The sequence below is a fragment of the Lithobates pipiens genome, unplaced genomic scaffold (assembly GCF_037356315.1).
Source record: "Lithobates pipiens isolate NorthernLeopardFrog02 unplaced genomic scaffold, aLitPip1_a1.2 Scaffold_16, whole genome shotgun sequence".
Lineage (NCBI taxonomy): Eukaryota > Metazoa > Chordata > Amphibia > Anura > Ranidae > Lithobates > Lithobates pipiens.
Genome location: NW_027507748.1, coordinates 494163463 through 494177553, shown reverse-complemented (window position 1 = coordinate 494177553; position 14091 = coordinate 494163463).

The following is a 14091-nucleotide window of genomic DNA, read 5'->3' as shown; positions in this document are numbered from 1 at the left end:
CAAACAAACGATCGCGAGGGCCTGGAGGACCCCGTCACTGAATATAACTGAGACCAAACATAGAATCACTCAAGCGATGATACACGCTAAAATTGAGGCTATAGTACTAGATAGAATTCCTTTATTCAATAGGATTTGGCAACCTTGGGTGGATCATTTTCTACCAAAAGATTTCGATACACGTCTTATGGCCCCTTAACTCACGCTGATTCTTATTCTAGACCCTGCGGGTTTCCCGGGCTCTCCGACCATACCTTTTCCTCCTCTTTCTTTGCTTCTCTCCTTGTCTTATGTCTTTGTTCCAATTCTCCTTTCCCCCTTTTTTCTTCTACTTCCCTCTGTTTCCTTCTCTCTCTTTCTGATCTATGTATACAATTCTCTCAGCGGAACACTACTCTACAATATCACTTGAAGTGACTGCTGCCATCAAAGCATTGTCTATTATATGTTTCTCCTCTAAATGGAAGCGGTTAATTTTCTTTTGCTTTTTTATCCTGTTATGACTTCTTATTTGGATGCTTCTCGTTTGCGAACTCCAACATCTGGAGGGTTTACGAATGCGCTTTAGTACTGTTTGTTCTAAACCCTTTGGCAATAATAGGTAGTAGCCTACTAAACTATATTCTGTCATGGTTGTTACAGCAAACTGTTCTGCTTATTTCTATGTGCCTTGTTTAATTTTTCAATAAAATATTTGAAACGAAACAAAGTGAGTTTGAGTGGTCTGGAGCACCTCTGAAACATTAGGAGCCAAATTTGACTTCCAATGTCTTGCTATTAAATTACAGGCAACTAATAGGATATGTGGGATCACAACTCTGAATTCCTGGGGAAAGAGATCAATCCCAATATTCAGAATTGCCAAGCCTGGGTTGGGATGTGTAATGATCCTCATCATGCTGGAGACTGTGCGAATGATAGAGTTCCAAAAACTGGACAAGTGTTTACAGCTCCAAAACATGTGGCGCAAGTTGCCCACTTCGCCACATTGTCTCCAGGACAGCTGGGAACTCTGATGTCCCAACCTGGAAATCCTGTAGGGTGTGAGATACCATCTCAATGCAATCTTTTGCGGCAACTCCCAGTGATTGATTAGTTTAGAGGATTTGTATATCGAATGAAAGGCTGCTTTGCACTGTAGGTCTGTAAATGTGGTATTTAAGTCCCTTTCCCATTTAACATATGGGAGGGATTTGACAAATTCAGTTTTTTGTTGGAATAAATTATAGAATAAGGATATACCCCCTCTTGAGAGGGTAGAGTGGTAATAGCGCCATATCACTTTTGGAATCCGAAGACGATATGATCTAAGTGATTTTAAATAATGAAGAATTTTATTGTACTTGAATATCTCTGAAGGTGCTAGTTTGTATTGGCTCTGGAGCAAGGCAAATGGTATAGGGGTATCGTTCTCATATCAGATATCAGTGATGAATTGAATTCCACCCTCCTGCCATTTAGTAATGGAAAGATTCGGGATTGCCTGTGAGCAGGCCAGGACTGGCCATAGGGCAGACCGGGCATTTTGCTGGGAGAACTAATAGCCCCAGCACAACCAGAGAGAGAGAGCGACGCTGCACCGCACCACCAGAGAGCGACCCTGCACCGCACCACCAGAGAGAGCGATGCTCCACCGCACCCCCAGAGAGATCGACGCTGCACCGCACCACCAGAGAGAGTGACGCTGCACCGCACCACCAGAGAGAGTGACGCTGCACCGCACCACCAGAGAGAGCGACGCTGCACCGCACCACTAGAGAGTGTGACGCTGCACCGCACCACCTGAGAGAGCGACGCTGTACCGCACCACCAGAGAGAACGACGCTGCACCGCACCACCAGAGAGAGCGACGCTGCACCGCACCACCAGAGAGAGCCACCCTGTACCCGCAGCGCCAGAGGGAGCCACCCTGTACCCACTTCGCCAGAGGGAGCCACCCTGTACCCGCAGCGCCAGAGAGCAGGTCAGCAGTGTCACTGGGCCATGGACACAATAGGAGACAGACAGTACTGGCATGGCCACAATAGGACTGGGACACTATAATATAAAGGGGACTGCCCCCTAAAAGGGCACTGTAATCATTGCAGTGCCCATTTTTAGTACAGTTCCCTTTATATCACAGTGTCCCTGCACATTACAGTGTGGAGGACCAACACCAGCCACCCCCGCTAATGTCTACCGAACACCCCCCCCCCCCCCGGTCCATGGAAAGGTTGGCTGCTCAATCTAAAATGCCCAGGCCTATTTTTTGTCCCAGTCCGGGCCTGCCTGTGAGAGGGCTGTTAACGGCACAGGTACTTCTACCAAGCTATCGGAAGACATTGGGAGTTTTTGGACGGTTGGTGGAAGTTTGTGCGTGGGAAAGGGTTGCAGGGCGTCTAGGAGTAAAAATGTTTTAAAGGTTAGTAGTGGGGCACAGAGCTCTTTCTAATTTAGCCCACAGAGACTCCAAGGTAGGGTTAATCCATGCTCTGAGTTGTGTGAGGATGGAAGCATTATAGTAGTCTCATATACCCACAAGTCCCATACCTCTCGCCATTCTATGTTTGACAAGAAGTGTTTTTGCACATCTCGGCCTCCTAGCTCCCCACACCAACAGTTTGAGAATGGCATTTAAAGATTTAAAATAAGAATTACTAAGAGGTATTGGAAGTGTGCGAAAAAGATACAGGATCTGAGGTAGCACTAGCATTTTAAATGCTGCTAAGCGCCCCGACCAAGTCAGTTCTGTCTTTGCTATTCTCGTAACCTCCTTCCTAAGTTTCCCTATCAGGGGTGTAAAATTAGCGTCAGCTAAATGTTGTGGATTAGCCATTAATTTGATTCCTAGATACGGGATATTATCCTTGCTCCAGGTAAATGGAAACTATTTTTGTAATTTATGTCTGAGAGGTGGTGGGATACCTAAGTCCAGAATAAGCGATTTCGTGGCATTGATCTTATAATATGATACCTGACTAAACTCCTCCAGAGTGTCATGCGCCTGTCGTAGAGAGGTCCTCGGTGAGGTCAAGAACAAAATTATATCGTCAGCAAAAAGGTTAATGACATGAGTTTCTCCTCGCACGCCAAAACCCATGATATTAGGGTCCGTTCTAAGCTTTTCTACCAATGGTTCAATAAGAAGATTAAAAATAGAGGGAGAGAGGGGGCACCCCTGCCTCATACCATTTGTGATTTTAAACACTTTTGAAAGCATATTTGAGGAATACACCTGCGCACAAGGTGACAAATACAGTGATAAAATGGCAGAGAGGATGGGTCCGGAGAAACCAAATCTCTGTAGCATGAGCCTCATGTATCCCCAGTGAATCCTGTTGAACGCCTTCTCCATGTGCAAAGAGAGGAGCAGAGAAGGCCTCCGACGGGCCCTCGCATATTGCATAATGCCAATGACTCTTCTTGTGGCATCTGAGGCCTGTCTGCCCATAGTAAAGCCCGACTGATCTGGGCTAATAAGGGAAGGGAGAATCGGTAGGAGTCTCTGTGCCAGTACATACATCTTGTTGGATAGCTGTCATTATGAACCATGGTTAAAAGCTGTCCCTCTGAGACAGTTTACTAGGCTAAGGTGTAATTGTACTGAGATTGAAACATTTAACAGCCAGGCAGCCCTACTTTCAGACAGATTTCTGGAGAAGGGCTACGATGGTAAGTTTCTCTCAAAGGCAATACAAGTAGCCGTGAGAAATATAGAACAATATTGTTGATGGACAAACAACCTGGTAGGGGGGATACTGAAATTAGATTGCCATTTATCACCACTTTTTTAATCCAACACCACTGAATAAAGGGCCGGATACAAAAACATTGGCATTTATTAGCCAGTGATCGGGTACTTGGAGCGGTGTTACCTGAGAGACCACAAGTTATTTTCAAGGGGGCATCCACTTTGAGTAGTAGGATTGCACCTAGTGTACAGGACCCACCTAGGGTTAACAGGTGTTTTTTTCAGAACCTTACGGGGTACTATAGATGCAAAAACTGTCAGGTCTGTACCCTAAACAGTTGTAAGGAAAAGAAAATCTGTAAATTTGTTTCAACTAGTACCTCAAGATCTTTTGAGGGAGTGGTCTACCTCATATAATGCCCTTGTGGCTTACAGTATGTAGGGAGGACCAAAAGGACCTTCCGTGTCAGATGAAATGAACACATTAATAACACCAGGAGGGGCTTTGACAAACACTCAGTCTCAAGGCATTATGATCAGATGCATAATAGGGACCCATCAAATACATTGTATATGGGTATAGTCAAATATAGGCCTCATTGGAGAGGAGGGTCACTTGTTAGAGAAAAATTGCAAAACAAGAAATGGCCTGGATACATAGGCTTAAGACCTATGTGCCTTTTGGCCTTAATGTGGACACGGACGTTAATGCTTTCATTAATAATTCATGATTGCGTTCACATTGTGTCCAATGGGGTAGTTTAATGTGCTCTTGAGCCCATTAAAGTGAAAAATATGATCTGCGATTCCTTAGTTTATACGATTAGTAGGATGTCTGTGGTGCCATATGCCCTTATAGCTATAAATGTGTGGGGATATGTTTCAGTGTCTAATTGTATTAATATATGTGACATTGATTGTCTTGTATTGAGATGCTTATATTATGAGTATATTCTGTGAAGGTCGGCTGACTGTTTGGCCTATTGCTCTGAGCTCCTTGGGTATTTAGTAAGGGCCTTTGGAGCAGATGAGACTTTGGTATATGTCGCCCTTATTTCACCAGTAGGTGGCAAATATTTAGGTGGTGTAAATTTAAAATGAATTTAGAGAGTTTTTGTTTTATTTTATTTTTATCTTTTCCATATAAAAACCCTTAGGGTTATTTTTATAATTTTATTCTTTTTATTTTTATTGTGATTTTGTGACCAACTGAATTGCTGATTAAGCATTTGACTAAGCATTTATGCAAAAGATTTCAAATTGTATAGGTTTAACGCATATGATGCTGTTAATAACAATGTCCCCAATGTTGTGATTCGTATCACTTCCGCCGTTGGATTGGCGGAGTGATGGAGGCTGATAATACATGGCCTTCTTTACACCGTGGCCGTGTTGGCCTGGATGTGCGATCCATCCCTCAGCTATATATTGTTTTTTTGCGTGGTTTTAATTCTATATATTTCAGCCAGATTATTGCAAAGCACTTTGATGTGTTTGTTAAAGTATATCTGTTATATGTGCTTAGCCAGTGCTGACATAGTTGCGTTAGCGGCTTGGTAGATCTCACGAGCATAGCACAAGCGTAATGGGCCTTTGCCTGTGATTGGGAGCTCAGAACGAGGCTTGGTCAGATGGCGTTCACATAAAGGGAGGCGACATGGAGCGCCGCCCATGCCCCAGGACGACGTAACTCTATTACGAAAAGCATAGGACGGAGCGACGCGCTGACGTCACCTCTTGTCTGCAGCTGGAGAACCAGGAAGGACGGGTTTGTCTGTGTCCGTTCGGCCGCCACACTCGACTTAGGCCTCATGTTTTCTACATTTGTTGTAAGTGCAATTGCTTTTAAATTTCTTATTAAATCATGGGCTTTACACTATCAGAGCCTCTCATCTCTTTTATGTAATACACCAACGAGCTTTCAGGGGAATTGTCTCTACGACGGACCGGCGAGTTAAATATCTGGGCTGTAGTTAGTGGGAACAAGCCCGATAAACGTTCTGAAAATTTCTTTTAACATTAACGTTTTTTCGTATTTGGTTTTCTAACATACGGAGCTCCATTCCTAACCCAAACTAAGCCTGGTATACGGCCCCCAGAGGAGACCATCATTTAACCCCACGGTAGTAAGGGGACTGTAGCACTGGGGGAATAAGGTTTTTTGGGAATAAGTGCAGATACTCTGCAGACTTATGCAAAGGACCGTAGGAGATTCTGTTTTTCATTTTTGATTTTTATTTCTATATTTTTTTCATAATTGGTGAACTTTTAGTACATATATAAAGTAAATTCTTTTTTTGCATTCCGGAATCAGTGCTTTATATTGCATCTGCTCTGTTTTACTTTTTATTATTTTTTATATTTTTTTATATTTTATATTGGCTCGTTTTTGCTGAAAAAAGGGTTGTTATATTACATCTTTTTGAGCCGTATAACACAAGTTATATACGGTGTATGCTGATGTATGGATTGTTAGATTGCATCTTGCATAAAAAAACCCCTTTTTTTCTGCACAGAGTGTTGTATAAAGTTTTTTGTAATAAAATATTTTTGTAATAAAATATTTTTGTGGAAATTAGCCTCCTAAAATTTCTACATAACTAAAAATACCTGCTTTTTAAAGAAGAATATCAGATTGTTCTCCCTTCTTTCCCAATTATAATCAAAAATACTACACCATGAGGGTATTCTCTTCTATTTGAGGAAATTATTATTGGATACAAGGACTTACCTGCATCTCTTTAAAAGACCTTGAGAAGGATCTATTGGAGATATAACTGGACGGTGGAATCTTCGGACAAACAGGATACAGATTACAGGCGTTTAACCCCCTAGGGGGTGAATGGATCTGGTGAGTGGGGATCCTTGAGGGGGAACGAGCACGAAAGTCACTAATAAAGCGCAGGCAATCTCACGAAAGTCACCTTTCCTGTATTCTGAAGAGGAGTAATTGCATTGATACGGTGATAGAAGACTCAATGTGGACTGATATTTATACTGCTTATTTTTGACATATATTGGGCGCACTTGACCCTTTTACACTCTCACATGCTTGTGGATTGGTGTATAGACCACTGGATATAATTGGACTTTTTCACATATTTTGTCTTTTTTGATTTTTTGTTTACTGCATAAAAAAATAATATTTTTTTGGATATTATTGCATGAGGAAACCTTGTGCTTCCTCCTTTTACACTTATTAATATAAGGAGATCTGGTGAATTTAATATGTAATAACTAGCACAAAGAATGTATATGATAGTTCTCTTCCACAATTAGGAAGAGGTTTGGCACTGGTAAACACTAAAACTGTTGGGGGTTCTTTTCTCCCCCTTTTTTTCTGGGTTTTTTTCTGTGTTTTTTTCTGTATTTTTTGGCTTTTTGTTTGAAGTTAGGTTTTTCCACGGCTGAGGCCTCTACCAATCACTTTTTATTTTTATTTTAATTTATTCTATTTTATTTTTTTCTTGTATGTATATCTTTCTGATGAAACTATAGTAGCACTATTTCACTTAGGTGATATAAAGTGGGGTGCAATTAGTTTTTGCCTTGAGTTCTAGGTGTTGGATATATGGGGTGTTGTTGAGATAAAATACGGAACACGGGTTTAATGCACATAGTCCCTGGGGACACGTTAAGGTGATAGATAGACATAAAAGGTTTGAGTAAGCAAAGAGTGCTATTGGAACTAACTGGGTGGAGGTAGCGCCAATAACCTTTAATCAAGAATTATTCCATTTATGCAGGTTGTTTTGTGCAGCCTTTGCATATTAGGGTGGCAGCAACCTCATAAAATAAAGAAAGTTCATACTTAATCTTTTAATAAGACAAAAATTAGACAAAAGAACTGTAAACCAATAAAAAACTATATATAACACAAGGGCACAGGTATAAATCAATACCTATACATATTCCTGCTGATCAAGACCTATTCCATAGGCGCGGCTTTACGTGTATAACTACACCAACGAGCTTGAGTCTATTAGAGGTGGATTGAGGAGTGTGGGGGAACTAGACCCTGGAGACTGCATATCGGAGGACATCTACAGGAGTGTCTGAGGGTTAAAGAGAGATATATATCCATCAAAGCTTACTATGACATCCAAGCTGAAACTCCACTATCGCCTGCTGCTGCTCACACAGTCTGGCCAGCATGTGCAAGGTGGAGTTCCACCTTGTGGGCACGTCACATATGAGGCGGTGAGCGGGAAGGCCGAAGTTACGCTGCAGCACTAACAGGCGAGCAGCAGCAGGGTGAGAACACCGAAAGTGCGCAAAGACGGCCCACACTTTCTGCAGCAGCTCTGCCATATCGTGGTCATTTTTAAAGAACCTCTGCACAACCAAATTCAGCACATGCGCCACACAAGGGATGTGCGTCAAACCGGCTAGGCCCAGAGTTGCTACGAGATTTTCACCCATTATCGCACACCACCAGGCCGGGCTTGAGGCTCACTGCCATCAACCACTCATTGGTCTGTTGTTCCAAGTCCCTTCACAAGACCTGTGTGGTGTGGGGTTTTTCCCCCAAACAGGAAAGTTTGAAAACTGCTTGCTGTCGTTTACCCCTGGCTGTGCTGAAATTGGTGCTGAAGGTGTTACGCTGACCGGATGAGGAGGTGGTAGAGGATTAGGAAGCGGAGTAGGAGGAGTTAGCAGAAGGAGGCAAACTGAAGTGCCCTTTAATCCTCGGTGGTCGAAGGACATGCGCCAAACTGCTATCCGCCTCAGGCTCGGCCACCACTGATTTACCCAGTGTGCTGTTAGGGAGATATAACGTCCCTGACCGTGCTTACTGGTCCACGTATCCGTAGTTAGGTGGACCTTGCCACAGATGGCGTTGCACAGTGCACACCCGATTATGTCCCCCACTTGGTTGCGCAGGGAAGAGATGGCTCACCTGGAAAAGTAGTGGCGGCTATGCACGATGTACTGTGGGACAGCCACTGCCATCATGCTTTTAAAACTCTGCGTCTCCACCAGATGGAATGACAGCATTTCAAAGGCCAGAAATTTTGAAATGCTGGCATTCAGGGCCAGGGATCACAGGTGGGTAGGGGGTACTTCCTCTTCCGCTCCAGTGTTTGGGAGATAGAGAGCTGAGTGCTTCCATGGGACATTGTGGAGATGGTTGGTGACCCAGGTGGTAATGTTGCTGGCAGATCCTCTGTTTGCGGGGTGGCAGGTGCCACTGTCACTACAGAGGTGGATGAAGAGGCCAAGACTGCAGCAGAAGAGGAAGCAGGAGGGGCCAGACACCTTTCTTGGTTTTTGAGGTGTCTACTCCACTGCAGCTGGTGCTTTGCACTTAGATGCCTGGTCATGCAGGTTGTGCTCAGGTTGAGAATGTTTATGCCTCGCTTCAGGCTCTGATTGCACAGCATGCAAACCACTCGTGTCTTGTCATCAGCATATTGTCTGAAGAACTGCCATTCTAGGGTATTCCTTGTGGCTTTGGTGTGCTTGGTCCCTTGCTGCATTGGGCAGTAGCAGGCATACTGTCTAGGGCACAGAAGCTCCGCTTTTGCACCCTGCTCCCTCTTCTGCTGTGCTGGTGGCTCTGTGCGGCCGCCTCTTCCTCCGAACTACACAGGTCACCTGCATGAAGTTGATTACATGTGGGGTCGAGGGCCTCATCATCCTCCATATCATCTTCCAGCCAGTCTTCACCCCTGCCTTCCTTGTCGGCTGCCCAATTGCGAAAGCAGCAGCAGTTGGCACCTGTGTTTCCTCATCATCCGAGACGTGCTGCGATGGTCCTCCCATGTACTCATCTTGAAACAAAAGTGGTTGGGCATCGGTGCACTCAATCTCTTCCACTTATGGGGCAGGGCTAGGCAGATGGCCCTGGAAAACCCTGCTAACAGAGTCATCAAAAAGCAGAAGAGACTGCTGCATGATTTGGGGCTCAGACTGCTTGGCTGATTTGCAAGGGGGTGAGGTGAAAGACTGTCGGACATTGGCTGCAGGTGCCAACTCTGATCTTTCAGCAGGAGACTGGGTGGGAGACAATGTGAAGCAACTGGAGGCACTGTCAGCAACCCAATCTACTATCACCTGTACTTGTCCTGGCCTCAACATTCGTAGAGCCGCATTAGGCCTGACCAATTACCGATGCAGGCTCTGTTGGCTACTCGCACCTGAGGAAGGTGTTTCATGTGTGCGTGTAGCTGGCACAGATCGACCACGTCCTTTCCCTGCAACAGAAGCTCCACCAGCAGCACCACGACCGGGGCCACATCCCTTATTTGATGCTCTCCTCATATTTCTCAAATTTAGGATCTTGCCCTAAATGGGTGTTTTTAGAATAGCAGAATAGAACAACAGAATCTAAAGGGTGTATTTCCCACATACAGATACAGACTAGGCCGCAATTTAACATATTTCACCTAAATGTGTTTTTTTGAATAGCAAAATAGAGCAACAGTATCTAAAGTGTGTATCTTACACGTACAGATATGCAGGAAATGCTGCAAATTATTTTTTTTTGCCCTAAATGTGTTTTTTTTTAATACCAGAATAGAGCAACAGTATCTAAAGGGTGTACCTCACATGTACAAATACAAACTAGGCCGCAATTTAGGATTTTTCCCCTAAATGTGTTTTTTTTTTGAATAGCAGAATAGAGCAACAGTATCTAAAGGGTGTATCTCACAGGTACAGATATGCAGAAAACGCACCCAAAAAAATTTTTTGCCTTACATTTTTTTTTGAATAGCAGAATAGAAGAAAAGTATCTAAAGTGTGTATATCACACATACAGATATGATTTTTTTTTTGCCCTAAATGGGTGTTTTTAGAATAGCAGAATAGAACAACAGTTTTTATATTTCAAATAATTTTTATTGGAATTTTATTGATAAATATACAGATTACAGTCAGTACAAGCTTTGACATAATGTCACACATGGAGATACATATCTACAACCATCAAATAACGATTCATTATCAAAATAGTGTCATTTCCCGTGTACTGAACAGATACACGTAAAGAGCTTGGATGATATGGAGGGCCTACCCCCCCGGTGGACTTAGGCTAACCCCCTAGGGGGTCGCATCCCCCCGAGTGGGTACTCCCCCGCTTTGATTCATTCTGCTAGGTATAGAGTGAAACAAAAGAGCTTACTTTAGCAAAGTGTACTTTGAAAAATACTGATGCCTCATTAACCGACTGTGATTTATCATTAAACAATTTGACTGTATATTGAAATAACAAATTTAAAAACAACTCAAAACTCAAAACTTGAAACATGGAAGTCAGTCTTGGCACAAATAAGTGTTACCTATTCCCTCATTCGCTCCCAGTTAAGGTGGGCTGTCCCTTGTTGCTGTATATCGAGTACCACTGGTACCATGGGGCCCATAGCTTGTTTGTTTCCTCATACTTCCCCTGTATTGAAGAGTGTAGAACTTCGTACTTGCTATGCGTGTGGACAGTAGTCATAACTTCTACAAAAGATGGGGCCTCTGTATCTCGCCAGTGCCTAAGGATTATTAATCTGGTAGCCAACAGCACGTGTGAAACGACTGTTCTATGTGTAGTAGGAAATTTGTGCAGGTCTAGCTAGAGTATCGCCGTCTCTGGATCCAATTTCCCTTGCATTCCTGTAATGTTGTAGATAGCTCGTTCTACTTGTTTCCAAAGTAGGCCTATTTTCGGACAGTTCCAGAGGACATGGCTCAGAGATCCATATCCCCCGCAACTTCTCCAGCACTCAGACGATGTTGTGTGATATATTTTCGAGAGACGGCTCGGGGTTAAGTACCATCTAAGTGTAATTTTCTGTTGCATTTCTTGTAGATTTGTGCTTTTAGTGGACATGTGTGTCATTTTAAAAGCCCTCTCCCATTGCTCTATCAGGAAAACCTTTCCCAGTTCATTTTCCCATGCCTCCATATTTTGCGATTTCTCGCACAGGTTTTTCCCCTGAAGTCCCATGTTTATTATTGAGATCCCCCTTGAATTACTTTGCATATCTGTATAAAAGCAGTGTAATTTAGAGGGAAGTAAAAACCTTAAGTTAGTGTCTTTCTTGAGGAGCTGTGAGAGCTGTAAGTACCTGTAGTACTCCTGTTCTGGCAGGTTATATTCCTGGCAAAGAGAGGAAAACGGCTTAATGCGTGTGTCTACTATTATGTCGTCTAAATGTTGGATATCTCGGTTTTCCCATGTTTTCATGTTTATGTCTGGTATCAGGTACCTGATCGCCGACATGGGTAATTTTAGGGGTGAAAGAGTACCCGACCCTCTACACTGTTTTTTAAAGTATAGCCAAGCCCTCAGGGCGGCCAAGATAGTAGGTGACATTTTGACATCCAGAAAAGAATGTGAGTGTGCTGTAAGTAAAAAATCTCTCAATGTGCCCGATGATAGTTGTGTCTCTTCAATATCCGACCATAGTTTCCTCTGGTCGGGGTTAGGGATAATCCAATGTCTAAGTTGGGCCAAGATTGCTGCAAAATAGCAATCTTGGATATGGACGTGGCCCACTCCTCCCGCTCTCTTATGTTTGATCATCCTACTGAAGGCACACCTAGCCTTTTCCCCCTGCCATACAAACCTGTTCAATACAGATTGTATTGCTTGGAAATATGAGTTGGGTAATGGTATAGGTAGCGTTCGAAAGACATACAGTAGTTGAGGCAAAATCTGCATTTTAAAAGCCGCCAATTTTCCCAACCATGATAGTTCTGTCATGGATATGGCTTTCAGTTTCCCCTCCAGTTTATTTAGCATTGGAATGTAGTTGGCTGCTACCCTGTTTCCCCTAAAATAAGACCTAGTGTGATTGTCGGTGATAGCTGCAATAAAAGCCCTACCCCCCAAATAAGCCCTAGTTAAAGTCCTTGTAGGTCTTCTTTTCAGGGTAGGGCTTTTTTTTGAGGAAACAGAGTAGGGCTTATTTGGGTGGTTGGGCTTATATTGCAGCCAACACCGACAATCACGCTTGGTCTTATTTTAGGGGAAACAGGGTACCAGATCATCCGTTTTGGAAGTGAGAGTGATACCTAGATATTTAATCCCTTCCTGGCACCATATATATAGGAACCTCTGTTCCAAATTGCTCTTGGAATGGTTCGGGACTCCTAAGTTTAGTATGTAAGATTTGCTTGCATTGATTTTGTAGTATGATATGTCGTTGAAGTCTTGTAGGGCTTGGTGAACCGATTCTAAAGATTCTTCAACATCAGTGAGCATCAGAATAATATTGTCTGCAAACAAGCTAATGGTGTGTTCCCTCCCCCCAATGCGTACACCATGAATATGTGGATGCGATCTCAAATAGATAGCGAGAGGTTCCATCAATAGATTGAAGATCAGGGGTGATAGAGGGCACCCCTGTCTTGTCCCATTTGTAATCTGAAACGGCTTAGATAGAGCTCCTGCCACAAGTACCTGAGCTGACGATTTGGAGTATAGAGCCATTATGGCGGAGTAGATTGTACCACTAAAACCAAACCCCTGCAGCACCTGAGACAAAAACTGCCAATGTATTCTATCGGACGCCTTCTCTGCGTCCAAGGCTAGGAGCAGAGAAGGCGTTCCACTCCTATTAACTGCATGAATCACATTAATCAGGCGCCTAGTAGCATCGGAGGACTGCCTCCCTTTAGTAAATCCTGATTGATCCACGTCGATCAATTCAGGCAGGATATGCATTAATCTTGTGGCCATAAGCTTAGCATATATTTTAACATCATTATTCAACAACGATATTGGTCGAAAATTCTGCGGTGAGTCTGGGCTTTTACCCGGTTTTGGCAACGCAACTATAGTGGCTTTCAACATTTCCTGAGGGAACGAGGAGGAGGCAGCAGCAGAACCAAACACTTCCACCATATGCGGGATTAATATATCTTGAAAGGATGTATAGTATTCCCAAGGGAAGCCATCTGGGCCCGGGGACTTGTTTAAAGGTAACTCCCGTATTAACTGGCCAATTTCCCCGCCTGTGATGGGGCTGTTTAGCATGTGTAGGTGGTCCTCTGTAAGCTTGGGGAGGCTAAGTGTTCGTAGGAAGTCGGTTATAGTGGCAGTAGATGGTTGCGTTATAGTAGTATCGTCTTTGAGGTTATATAAGGAGCCATAGTAGCTACTGAACGCATCTGCTATATCTTGTGGGTGTTGTAGTCTAGCCTGTGTCTCATGGTGGATTACATGTTGAATGTGGGTCTTGTGTCTGTATCCCTTTAGTTTATTAGCTAGCAGTTTCCCCGCTCTGTTGCCACTAGTGTAGTAAGTCAATTTCATTTTCCTGGAGGCTTTCTCAAAGTCCTCCAGAAGGTTTATTCTCAATTCTGTTCATAGCAGCGTAAGTTGATCTGTCAAGGCTTGGGTCGTGTGTCGCATGTTTTGGGTCTCTAGAGATTTTATTGTTTCTATAATAGTTGAGGTCCGCTGCTGCCTCTCCCTCTTATCC